Below are 14,538 nucleotides of genomic sequence, written 5' to 3'. Positions count from 1 at the left end.
TGCCTAGGGCTGCAACTCTATAGTGCAGCCATGGGCAGGCTGCGGCTGATGTCACATAACACATTAAAAATCTCAAAAAGGCCTCTGCGTGTTGGATCTGTGTCCCCACGTAAGCCTTCCAAAGTACGGGTGCCTTCTTTCTGGGGGTACCCGAGTATTATGGAGATGAGAAACATAATAATAATAATAATAAACCCGCAGGGCACCTTGTGGCGAGGTGACGGGGAGTAGCGCCCCCGCGGTCCTTAGTTCTCCCGGGGGAGGACCCTGTCCACACCTCCGGACTGTCTCGGTGGCAGTTCGGAGTGAACAATGACGAGGTTCAGGATCCCCCACCTCTGGCTTGCCTTAATTGGCCGTCCAGAGTGGAGATGCAAGAGCTATATGCTCGGGGGTGGAAGTGTCTAATGGCGTAATAGCGGGGAAACCCAATCCGGGCCTGCGGGCCCGCGATGGTGAAACCGGTGCCGCACCTCTCTACACCCCTAGCCAGTCAGCTGGTGTTGCCCCCTTGTTGCCATTTTAGGTAACTTTTTTGGGAGCCCATCGACCGAACTGGCAAGTCACCGTCTGCCATTATTTTTAAATTTTTCGAAGTTGAAAAGGCAGACGTCCATAGTTTCCCATAGACCCAACCTACCAATCCATCGAACACCCCCTTTCCATAGCCCAGTTTTTCCATGCCATTTTTTTACATCATTGTCCTACATCGGCCGCGGATTGCTCAGGGCTGTATCTCTATAGTGCAGTCATGGGCAGGCTGCGGCTGGTGTCCCACAACACATTAAATTCTCTAAAGGGCCTCTGCGTGTTGGATCTGTGTCCCCACGTAAGCCTTCCAAAAACCGGGTGCTTTCCTTCTGGAGGTACCCGAGTATTATGAAGAGATATTAATAATAAAAATACTTTATTGTACACAAATAAAGAACAATACAATAGACATAATATGAAAAGATAGGTACAGAAGGAAGAAATATTTAAATTAGTCCAAGTACCGGCTACTACGGTTGATTATTTACAATTATTATACACGTTACCACTGCTTGAAATGGTGAGGGAAAACATCGGTATGTCGAATAATCAAAATTTCGATGACATATTGGCCATGGCCATGTCTCTGCAGTGGGAACTCTGCATATGTAATGATGATGATGCCAATTAATTGAATATGAATTTAAACTTATTTCAATTTTCCCTGCAGTTTAGACTGTGGCGCAAAAATAGAAGACCAATTGGATCAGAATTTGGAGTCGACTTGAATAGGAACTGGAACAATAATTGGCTAAGTAAGTTAACAACAAAATTAAAACTCAAACTCAATTTTTCCCATTAAGTCTTGCAAGTATTGATAATAGTATTTTTTGTCAAAAATACCCATGCATACAATCAATTTTCCAATCCTTATTTTGTTTCATATAAATCAATTCTGGATATCTGAATAACATACAAATAAATTAAGTTTTACTCACCAGTAATTAACCATTTAGTTAAACGTTTGTTGGTTACCAAACATACATGTGTTATTCATATTTGTGTTGTAAATAAAGTCATAAATTTTAAATTTAAAGGTATATCTATCATCGTCTTTTACAGAACATGGATCTAATCTTAATCCATCTACGGACAATTATGCTGGCCCTGGACCATTTTCAGAAACCGAATCAAGGACTCTATCAGAGTTCATACGACCTCTTAGTGGTCAAATTGATTTGTACTTATCTATGCATTCTTTTGGTAATCTTCTCCTTATACCATTTGGCAACTCGACACAACCATATGCCAATTACCATGACGCTGTAAGTACTTTTAACCGACGTTCCAATAACGTAGAAGGTTCTTACCTCGACTGTATTTTTTTGGTTTTGTAACTCCGTGACTATTTAAGTGATTGACGCGATTCTTGATGACGTGTTTGATAGGACTAGGAGGATATCCAACTATCCTAACTATTCATTTGGTAACATTTTATGATCTAGAGTTGTACCTCTCTCTTCGTGGAGATCAGTGACCTTTTTGTAGTAACGACTTATTCTTGTAAACGTTTTATTTTCATCATCACAAATATTGATGTATACCAATTGATGGAATTTTATAGTGACTAGTATTAATTTGAAAACTCATATCCTTTATAGATGTCGTGTGTTAGAAATTCCCAATATTAATAATTATTTGTCTCAGATCAACATTGGGAGACGTGCCATGGGTGCCCTTTCGGTTCGATATGGAACGCAATATACAACGGGGAACATCGCTGAAGCAATTTGTGAGTACCGAGCTAATGTATTACAAATGATAAGTGTACTGTGGCCAGGATTGGATTGAGATAAATAAAGGCAAAAGATAGTAGGGCTTCTATTGATGTGATAGTAGGAAACTTTAGTTTGGCGTATATATTTTAAAGAATCTGGATTCCTGGTTCTAAATGCCAGATCTTTCAATTGATCTAATAGATAAATCGTTTAATATCTCTTAGACAAGCCTTCTCTTGTCATCAGCCCTTAGGGCCCAATAGAACATGTATTTTTATTTATGCAACAACAACACAACTTCTTTTGCTTTTGCACTATCCCAGAACTTCGTACATTTCCTTTCCTACCAGGTTGTCTGGCAGAGATTTCTGTTAAGCAATAAGGCCGCCTCTTGTACAAACAATGTTTTTTTTTCTGTTTATTTTATTCTTGTTGTTTCTTTCTAAGTTTGTGCAATAAAGCATTATAAATAAATAAACACAAACAGAATTTGCATGATGTTCTAAAAGTTTTTATAGTTATATGTACCTGACAAACTTGACTTGGTCGAAAAGAAAAAGGAAAGAGAAGCCTGTATATATTATTTCTAATGAAAAATCGGTTAAGCAGTTAACAATATCAGTACGTTTAGATCCTTCAACTTCATAATATTTGAGATTAAAATTATTTTGACTTTTGACCCCTGCTTGTGGGCATACAGTTGTCTAATGCCTCTATAGTTAATCCTGACCTGACTGTGACCGATTTGTGGTCAACAGGGGCCCAAGAGGTGAAGCACTCTCACAAATAACTAATATAATATTCTGTTGACGTCGGGAAGGGACGCTTTTAGACTTTCCCTGTAATATCCTCATTGGCATATAAAAACTGTTATTGTTATAAGTGCAATGTGTAAAAAAATATGTCAATTAAATATGATATAAATTGAAGATATTGTTTATAGATTGATATAATTTTTTTGATGTTTTTTATTCTTTTTTATTTCATTTACCTGTTGTTATTATATATATGCCTTATTGTAGAGACATAGGCAAATAAATTGTATATACTAATAATTTGATCATCCTGATTTAATGTAATTAAATTAATCTAATCACTCCCAATATGTTAAGAATGTTACATAATGTCTGTATTTCTCCACGCTTAAACTACTTAACCAATTTAGTACAAAGATAGATTGAGTCCCGAGTAACCTACGCGAACAGTTCTTCAACCTACGGGTAAAGCTGCGGGCGGAAGGCTGGTCCTCTATACCTACTCAATTGATTGGCTCTCACCTCATTTCTTTATAATTAAATGCAATATTACAGATTTAGCAACAGGCGGTAGCGTAGACTGGGTTAAAGAGACTCTTAAGATTCCATTGGTTTTCTGCTATGAGTTCCGCGATCAGGGGCAATTTGGGTTTCTTCTCCCAGCGGATCAGATCAGGCCGAATAGCGAGGAAGTACTGGACTCTATACTGGAAATGATCCATCAGGCGAAACGGTTTGGTTATATGAATGGTAGATAAAAAGTATACTTGTGGAGTCTGATAGGTGTCCTTGTAGTGGCATTTATGAGGAAATAAAGATGTTGATTGTTTATTTTTGTTTTCTTTTCTTATGTAGTTCTGTGAGAGTATTCTTATTTTAAAAATTGAATTTTTATTTTAACAGAAGTGGTTATGATAAATAAATTATTTCGACTTAGCTGGTGGCCCCGAATATACGCGGACCTAGAAAAACAAGATAAAATTGTTTTGTACTTGTGCAAAATACTACCTATATATTGTGGTTGAATTGCTTAATTAGAAACAAATTGTTAAAATTTCAGTTTAAAATTCAAAGCATAAAGCACACATTTCCAGATGATCAATAAGCGGTGATATTAATGCGTTGGACGGGGCCCGTGAAAGAAATTCAATTAATTTTTTCCAGCGAGAGGCGCGAGCAAAAAACGCAAAGTCATCGCCAAACAAAGATGTCCCGATAATTGTTATAAACGGCTGGCTAATGTAAAACGTAGGCTTGATTTATTTTATGCGCAGCTGAATTAACGGCGCAGGTTCTATGTTTACCCAGTTGAGTTATGAATGTACACTGTGTTTTAGCATGAACATTTTTTAAAAGGGTTATGATATTCCGTCGGGTTACATTCTGTTCGCGCCGGAAGAATGGTTATATGTCAGACGACCTGCGCCCCGCGATTACACCCGCGTAAGTCCGTATCCCGTAGGAATATCGGGATAAAAAGTTGCCTATATGTTATTCCAGTTGTCCAGCTGTCTACGTACCAAATTTCATTGCTATCGCTTCAGTAGTTTTTGCGTGAAAGAGAAACACACACTACTATAATATTAGTAGGATTGTGCTTATATTGTCACGAACCGTAGATACTGGTTGACGAATTAAGGAAAGTACTATCAAATTTGACTTAATTGTGAAAGAAACAGTGATTATAAAATGCAAAACTGCGGTTTGATGGCGCCATTACATTCTGCAATATTGGTTTAAAAAAAAAACTACCTTCCGCCCGCGGCATTGCCTACGTGAAATTAGGACATTTACAAATGATTTAGTGACTGTCTATTCCTGTTTTATCCCAAGGGAGCATTTAATCGGGATAAAAAGTATCCTATCACCCAAGTCAGCTCATAACCTGTCTGTATACCAAATTTCATCAATCCGTTCAGTAGTTTCATCGTGATTGACAGAAAACCATCCAAACAAACAAATTTTCACATTTATAATATTAGTGTGATTTAAAAATGGTCTTCTGGTGAATTGGATTACGTCTCTCGACACTTTTACGTACCTCCGTTAGTTTATTACCATATAATACTAAATATCATTGGACATTTATCTGTAGTTAATATGGAACAAAAATCTAAATCACTTCTCTCGATATTTTGCATGTCATACCTAGTTAATTTGAACAAAACATTGGAGGTAGTAACAGTTTAAGAGGTATTAAAATACGAGTCAAACAAAAAACAACACTAACGCGCCGAAGCTATCCGCGCATCGATCAATTACATCCGAAATAAGAGCATTTCTTATCAATAATGGATCAATCACTATAGTGCGGGTGATTCGCTGTGAACGAAATAGTCAATTTTATGGCTAATAAATGTTTTAAAGCTATTCATAATACAGACTGGAAGACGTTAAGAGAAAAATAAATATGTATCAAATGTGCTACTTGTATATTCAAATTTTAGTTGTCTAAAATCTTAATATAGATGAATTACATGTTTGTCATGCACGATGTTTCTCCGCGGCGGACTCCTAAACTACTAAACAGATTTTAATCAAATTTTCACACCAAGTGCAGTTTGATCTAACTTAAAAGATGGGATAGTTTATATTATTTCGATTACTATAAAAGACTACCCGTGTGGAGCTGGGGCGTGCAGATATTATTAAATATAATATTCCTAGCTTCTCGTCCACGGCTTCGCCTGCGAAGTGTAAGGAATTTCTTATGGGTATCAGTGATGAGATGAATCAGTCGCTGTTTTAAAAAATAGCCTGAATCACTCTCTAGCCTATCTTTATACACAAAAATTATGTCATAAAATTGCTCCAATGCGACGCGAAAGAAGTAAGACAAACAAATAAACAATCGAATATGTGATTTTACTGAGATGAAAATAAATATCCACCATTGCACACACAACAAACAATAAAATAACAAAAATTAGGAAATGTCGTGCAAAGGGCTAGGCTTTATTGCTCAATAGCAATTTCATCCAAGCAACCCAAGTCAAGCGGAATTATTAGTAAGGATAGTAAACAAAAGAGTAATAGTTATTATTTAAAATATATTAAATAAATATAAAGATACATAAATAACACTATTAAAAACAACACTTGTAAGAAAACAGAATAACCACACAGTTTCATAGTAAAAAATTATGAGATCCATGTAATACCAAGTCCAATAATAATTTATTTAGCCCATACTTAAGGTCTCTTTGTATTAAGTTATTGCGTAACTAACATATCATCATTTAGAGACCATATCAATATACATTAGTAATCTTATAAGTTTAAAGATATAAATTTCTTCGACCAAAGAACAATTCAGCATAATATGCTAAACAGTAATTCAGTAAAGTTTTCTTCCCTTTTTATATCAGTTTTTGTTTCCATTTGGATATTTAATAAATATTTCGCGTGATCTTTATGAAAACCAGCTCTCGACTGCATTTTAACGCTGCCTAAAAAGGCTGCTTACCCAATTTTTTCACAAGTTGGTAACGTTATTCTAAAATGACATCACTATTTTATTAACTCTCCAACCAGTTTAATTTTTCATTTCAACAAACTCTTTATTTATCCATTATCTATTTAAATTTAAAACACCCTGGTACAGTGGTTAACGCGTGGGCGTAGAACTGAGGTTCTGGGTTCGATCCCCGATGGAGAATAATAAGCAAAACTGAAATAAACAAATAAACTGAACTAAACCGATCACCTACTTCTCCGTAAAGAAAATTGATAAGAGATGTATGGTGTATCTGCTTTTCCATAAGGGATACGAATTGTTCTTTACATTAAAACAGTGAAATCATAAGCGAAAATAAGCACCCATACAACATATATACATGAAAACATAACCCTCCTTTCCTGTGATGGAGGTAACAAAGGCCACGACCAACACAGCCTACAATAAAGGTTCTATATCGAATGAACATAACCATTCACACTGTTCAATCAATCGCAAGCGAAACGCCCCTCGATACATTACTATATAGTTACTGATTGTAGACGATTTTAAACATGATTAAATATTTTAGCCTACTCGGTCTGTAAGTAAAGGTTTTATTAAATAGATTGTTATTACAGAAAGTAGTGTTAGTTGAATGTTAATATAAACTTATTTCAATTATTATATAATTAATATTTATTTATAAATAATAATTAATATTTTCCCGGCAGTTTAGACTGTGGCGCAAAAATAGATGATCAATTGGATCAGAATCAGTTAGGAATAATTGTTTTAGAAGTTTTTTACCTAGTTATACTTTTCGTAGTATTTTATTCAAATTATAAGGGATGACATTATACCTGTGAGAGACATGATTATTTATACCAAAAATCTGAACTGCCTTCAAATTGTATTTAATTCGGTTCACCCAGTCGAAAGTGTTGGGGTAACAAACCAAAAAAAAAACAGTCAAATTGAGAACACCTTTTTTGAAGTCGGTTGACGTAATAATGTTACCATTGCATGGATAATATTGTCGCACTTTCTATATTAAAAGAAGATAATGATATCAGTAGCCTACCTTAAAATAATGTATTTCAAATACTTCAACAATATTATCAATTGTGCTTTAAAAAAAACGTTTAAAAAAATCCGAATTGGTTCAGCCAATCTCGAATTTTTCATCATATACATATAGATTGTTGTTTATTTAGATTGTCAATTTATTGTGTGGAGCAGACAAAATATTTTAAAGTTTATAACTTTAAAATAGTAAAACAGTTTACGGTCAATATCAAATCTATAAAACTAAAACACCCACTCAACCAAAATGTGGCTATCAAATTATTTCGGTCTACAAAATTCATTACTCGCAGTCGTTAAGCAAAGCATGCCATAACACAACAATGGACGACAAATTACGGGTCATAATAGAATTCTCATAGTTATATTGAAATATCGACATTAATGTGAAAAATGCGTGAGAACGATTCCGGAATTAAATGCCTCGTATAAAGCTGTAGTACAAATGTTTAACACAGTGACATAAATGGACTATAGTCTTATAGTAGACTAGCTGCGCCCCGCGGTTTCACGCGTGTACGTCTGCATCCCGTAGGAATACCGGGATGAAAAGTTGCCTATGCGTTATCCAGTTGCCCAGCTATCTACGTACCATATTCATTGCAATCGGTTCAGTAGATTTTGCGTGAAAGATTAACAAACATCCATACATACACACATATATCCATCCATACTTTCGCGTTTATAATATGTATAGGTCATACCGTATAACATTTTTTTAAAATAAAATAAGGGTTAATAAATTATCATTATCATTTTCTAATATTATAAAGTATCAAAGTTTGTGCCGTTGCAGGGGGTAATCTCTGGAACAACTGACCCAATTTAAAAAAAATCTCATATCAATAGAAAGCCACCTTAGGTCAATGTCACGGGCTATATTGTAATTTGTTTTTACGAGTGGAGCCGGGAAGAACGGCTAGTATTATTATACAACTGTTTAGGCAATTTATTCTCTCTTAGAAAATATATCTTTATGTACAATAGGATATTGCCTTCTTATATAAGTTTTCAATACGTCATAAAAATAAAGTGTATTTCTTTTGTATTAATATTAATTAAATTACCATAGTCACTGTATGCAATTCTTTTAGTTTCATTTATTGTATGTATGTATGTTTTATCAAGTACAAGTATTTAATAAATATAAAAATAAAAGTATTTAGTGGATTCAAACAAAAAGAATACAAGGTAGAAAAACTGTATACAAAATATATAATTTAGATAGAAATCTACCACAAAATATAACATATTTAAAATTAGAAAATATAACATTGAAATGCCCCATCCACTGAATAAATGCTATAAAAGATACATGCCACAGAAGGCAAAGTTATTCCATTCTGAAACGAAACAAAACGTGTGACAAAAAACCAAACTGAATACTAATTATTCCATTGTCTTCTGCTCTCTAATTACTGGCAGATTAGTCCCTTGTGTGGAGACTTAGAAGACCCTAATTATCCACCAAACTATTCTCCTACATTCAGGTCACCCGAGGTCTCCAATATTCAATTACACACGCTGATATCTCGCCTCTGGCGGTTCTGCCCATCACAAAATTGCCTATCTATCCTTATGTATCGCCAAGGTAATATAGAACGCCTTGGCCTATAAATAAGGTCGAGTTTCGATGCTACCGGATTTCTTTGAGGTCTCCAGCCTTTGATTGGATATCCTAACATTGCTTACCAATTACTTAGAGTAAGTGATTGTCTTATGTATGGTGAGATGCAAATTTCAGCTTGGATGTTTCGTGCTGTTCAATCAAATGTGTGGTATTTCAGTTGGATCCGGGGGAAGCTATTGAAAGGATTTGCTGGCAATACGGATGTTGTTACCACTTGCAATGTTTCAATGGCTAAATACCAGAGGCTTCTATTTACAAAGCGATAGAAATGTATCTTATTGGGCTCTGGATAGAAAATAGCATACGAGATCAATGTGATTTTTGTGACACTTCTTTAATGTTTGAACTTCTTTTAAATTATATCAGATTAATTTCTTGATTGTTGGCAGTCGAAAACTGATCGTTTCAAGGAATTTTTATCCACGCACAATAGTCGCATGGAACCAATCTCCTCCTGCGGTGTTTTCTAATGGTTGCGATATTGTTTCCTTTAAGAAGACAGCTTATTAAACTATCTTACTTAAAAAGCAGAAAACACATTATTGAAGTCTAGGTGTGACGAAACGCTAGTCATTTACAATGGTGCAGACCAGAATAACACGGTGAAACTTACCCTAAAATATGTTTTTATGATTAAAAAGCAACACAGTACGCATGTTTATTATCCCATCAACATACATCTTCCACATACATAGTAAATATCGAAATTAATGTCAATTTTTACAACCACTCCATCAAATATCCCATCCCAGATTTATTCGGACCATCACAACGAATAAAAAATCCACCCACACCACATAAATCAGGCCGAATCCAAGACTTCCGTATTGATCGTTTGAGCATCAAAACTCAATAGAGGCCAAAGCAAATGCTCGTGTATCATTACCATATGAATATCCCGGCTGAAAGACCCCCAGGTGGCGTTTCGGAAATAGGTTTTGTCGAATTGAGTCGGCCAGTATTTTGATATGGGTTAGAAAGTCGTTTCTTCGTTTTATGTACTTATTTGTGTACTGTCATATTCTTTTGCGTCTGAATGCGGTTGTGTGTAGTTATTTTTCTTGAACTGCCTTATGATATTTTGATCACCTTTATTAAATGCTTATTTTTGGTAAGAGAAGAAACGTTTTTAAGTATCTTAGTATGTATTTTGTTAGTCATTGATATATCTGTATAATAATTATTACATTTCTTAATATTAACATTAAGCTAAACTTAAATTCAAATATTTCTTTCAACTAGATATCCTTCTGAAACGAGTGTGAATCGTCAATATACGTCATCAGTTCAGAAAGCAGTCAAGTAACTCTGTTTTTTTTAAATAATGACAATTTTAGTTAAACTTATTATGATAACATTATAATAAAACACTTCATGTAATTTAGAACAAAACGCACCAGTAATTTCATAAATATATCAGTCATCATTTGTCATCACATATCATACGAACGTAATCTTACAATAACGATTTATTATCATCTATTATACATTTAATAGTACTTTGAAACGGACATAGCAATGATCAAACATACAGGATTCCATAATCACGATGAAAAGTAATAACCACAATTACAGATAACAAAAGTTTCTTATGTCCTTATGATTCTTTTGTACTATCTATGTATTACTATGTAAATGTATTTATAACTGATATAAAAGAAAAGAGGTCGATATCAATCGGCTGTATTTCTTTTTGTTACCAAATAACTATTTACTGGGTGAATTGTTTTTATGATTCATTTTTATTTGAAAGATGGTGTCTGCAATGTGGTCCCATTTAAATTAAATCTGGCTTTGACAATTAGATTTCATTTTTTGTTAAGAATAATGGCCGTTTCAATGAGATGCATTGAGCTCTGAAAATTAATCCAATTCTATTGTGTGAATCTTATTAAATACATTAACTTATTTATTTATAATAATAACTAGCATACCCGGCCATGCGTTGATGTGGCTGAGTAATAATTAAAAATATTAAGATTATAAATTATTGGAATAATTAATCGAAATAAAAACTATCCTATATCTTAAGTTGGACCAAATTTCACATAAAATGCCAAATTTCATGAAAATTGGTTGAGTTAGTGAAGAGTTCATTGGGAACATACATCATGACACTGAATTTTTTTATATTAAGATTATTATTATAAGAGGCGTTTGAAAATAAGCGCTGTCTGATACCCTTGAGTCCTGGGCGGCAATAGCTGAGACGCAGCCTTATTTTTCTCTATGAGACATGTTATTTAATTTATATTGTATGTTACGTAAAAATATTGAAGCACAAAAATTTTATATTTTACGGCAAAGCACCAAAAACTCTTTACAAATGGATACTGTCTATAAAGACTGAAACGTAACCAGAACTGCGGATGAAACAATAATTATTCCAGATTCTAGAGCATCTAAAACAAATCCTAAAGCGCTAGATAATCGGACGTTAAAATATTCCGAGCCTACGATCCACTGAGGTAAGCGTGGCAGAACAAAGCTGCTACGAAAATAGCCGAAGCAGCTGTTACGCCATTCAGAACATTCTTCAATCTCGGAGGAATTGTTCAGTTTTACCCGGGTAAACTTGGATGTGGTGTGGATTTAATATTCGTTTCATAAGTGCTATTTTAATTAGTAATGGGTTTAATTTTTAGTTTTATATCATTGAAATGCTTTATAAGTGAGAAGTTTTGAAAGAATAGAAAAAATTTGATCATGAGGCGGAATTCGAACCTGCGTTTCTTGCCTAACCGTAGAAACGCCTAGCCTCTCGGCCACCCGTGATCCCAAAGTAATGGGTTTTTATAAGGACTAAATTGTAATATTACTAATCAACTATGTTTAGTGTTCCGTACCTGATAAAACTCGTGTCCATTGCGTACCTGAGGCCCATATCCTTTTCCTTCCCTCCTTTCCTTTATTCCTCTCGCCAATCCTTTCTCACCCGTTTACAATTTAAAGTCGACAATCCATTACAGAGGCGTAACGTCAATTATAGACCTTACTTTACCTTCATATGTTCAATCAGGCGACCCACCAGATGCATTGCCGACGATGACATAAAAAATGCAAGTAAATAAATCCGGAGGCCCATATCCTTTTCCTTACCCTTCCCAGTCCTTTCCTTTATTCGTGTCGCCAATCTTTTCTTAATCTCTTGCCAAAAAGTCGGCAATCCATTTGTAGAGGCGTAAGGTCTGCAATGGACCTTATGCCTCTCCAAATGCGCTTACCATCAGGCGTCCCTCCAGCTCCATTGCCGACTGTAAAATAAAAAAAAAAAATTAAATGCATTTAATACATTTTTTAATTTTTGTTTTTTATATGCAGTTGTACAAAAACGCAATTAGTTACACTACATTTAACATTATTTGTTAATTTATACCACATCCATTGTAAGTTGTGTCCAAATTCCCCTCGAGTTCAAGTGATACTATACAAATGTGAAAATAATTGGAGTTGTCATTACATATTACCCCAAACTTGGTTGTTGAATAAATGATTTTGAATTATGGGAATTAGGCACATGATTATTTTATAAGCTAATACGCTATAATTCATAGAAGCAATGGAAACAATAAAAGGAAATAATTAAAGGACAAACTTATAAAGAATAAATACCATTTAGAATACATAATAAAGGAAGAGAAGGTAGGAAAAGTAATAAAGAAAAAGTGTTCATGAAATTGTAAAAACAAACATATACATTAAAGTAAATAGCTCAGTATACCTTGTACTGCAACATAATATACACGCAGACATGACTATTGAAATATATATAAAAGTAAATTAAAAAAAATTATACATATTTCGTTTCTTCTACCTTTCCCCGCGGTTGCCTGGTAGAGATCACTGTACAGTGATAAGGCCGCCGATTGTATATCGTTGTTGTGAAATTGTAAAATAAAGAGTTGAATGAAATAATAAATAATGATAGATTATAACAATACAAACTATACAGAATCAAACCCTTAATGTACCTGAAAAACATTAAAACAAAAATTTCATAATATCACTATATGTTCACTGCGAAACATATTATACTATTAAAATATATAAATTAAAAACGTTATAGAATAAACTATATCCCAAGTTCCTAATTTAAAAAATAAACTGTTGGCTAAATCGTCTGAATTCTCCGCCCAACTTTATAATTGCGAAGCGTTCTTTCGCATGTCTTAAATTCACTCAATTGCGCTACATGCGGGGCACGTATAGCCCAGCGCTGGGGCCACGTTGATTTCAGCGTTTTTCATACATTTACCCACTGCGCAGAACCTGCCGCGTTTTTATTCGCAATTTAGTCCCAGACAGTATCGCACGGTCGCTAGTATCGATTGAGGTTAGCAATCCGCGCAAGGGATATATCACAGTACAATTTTTATTGTACTCACTTTAAAGAGTGTGACGCGTTTTTTTTTTAGTTTTTCCGACTGAATATCAGCCATAGTTGACAGTCATAAAGAATTGCAAACTGAGCAGGTGACATGTTTTAGTTTTTTTTTTATATTGTACTAGCTTGCCAAATGTCGCTTCTCCTATGAGGTCAAATGAAATATCTATGGAAATGGGATAAAAAGTTATCACTTTCTACACTCCCACCTATGTTTGGACGCATAAATATACAAACCACATAAATTGATCCATCACAATCTGAAATACAGATGAACAAATAGATAAACTCAAAAACAAATGCTTTCGCGTTTATGATATTGTGAATTAATTAGTTGTTTCTAATTATACATAAACTGCTTCATATTTATGTCATTCGTTCCTAAATTATTATTACTGCCTACCACGTTTTTTGTTTGACATCTAGTGCCACAGACATAATATAATAGTGTAAAAATATGGATGTAAACACAAGAACACTCCTTATTTGAGCTACAATTTAAGTCATACTGATAGACCGACCCGACTGAAGAGGGGGATCTGGTGTAGCACAAGACCTGGGCGGTGGTAGCGTTTACCGTCGATCGACCCACCTCCTTTACCAATACATAAAACAATCCCTACCTAATAAAAAAACTAATAAAAGCGTGGTAAAACCATTCAACGATATCAAAAAATTATCAAAAAAACGTAGCGTTTTTAAGAGCAGTGAATGCATTTGGAACAAGGAGTGATCTTTTTATTAGATAGTCTGAGTCTTTTAGCGGAAACCTATTGTTGTCACACCCAGCTTGGAGTGCGCTGTTCCGGCGGTTTTTAAGCTTCTGAATGATCTAAATTAGTGACCTAGGTTCAAATGCATATAAGATTTAGTAAAGATTTTATTTATTTATTTTCTGCCTTAATTAGCTTCACCTGTATGTTTGTATATTGACTCGATTTTGACCCACTTTCAAGGGACATATATAATTCAAACTCTACAGTACTTAAGGAACAGTG

The sequence above is a fragment of the Zerene cesonia genome, chromosome 8, assembly GCF_012273895.1.
Source record: "Zerene cesonia ecotype Mississippi chromosome 8, Zerene_cesonia_1.1, whole genome shotgun sequence".
Lineage (NCBI taxonomy): Eukaryota > Metazoa > Arthropoda > Insecta > Lepidoptera > Pieridae > Zerene > Zerene cesonia.
This window is presented reverse-complemented; position numbering follows the sequence as displayed.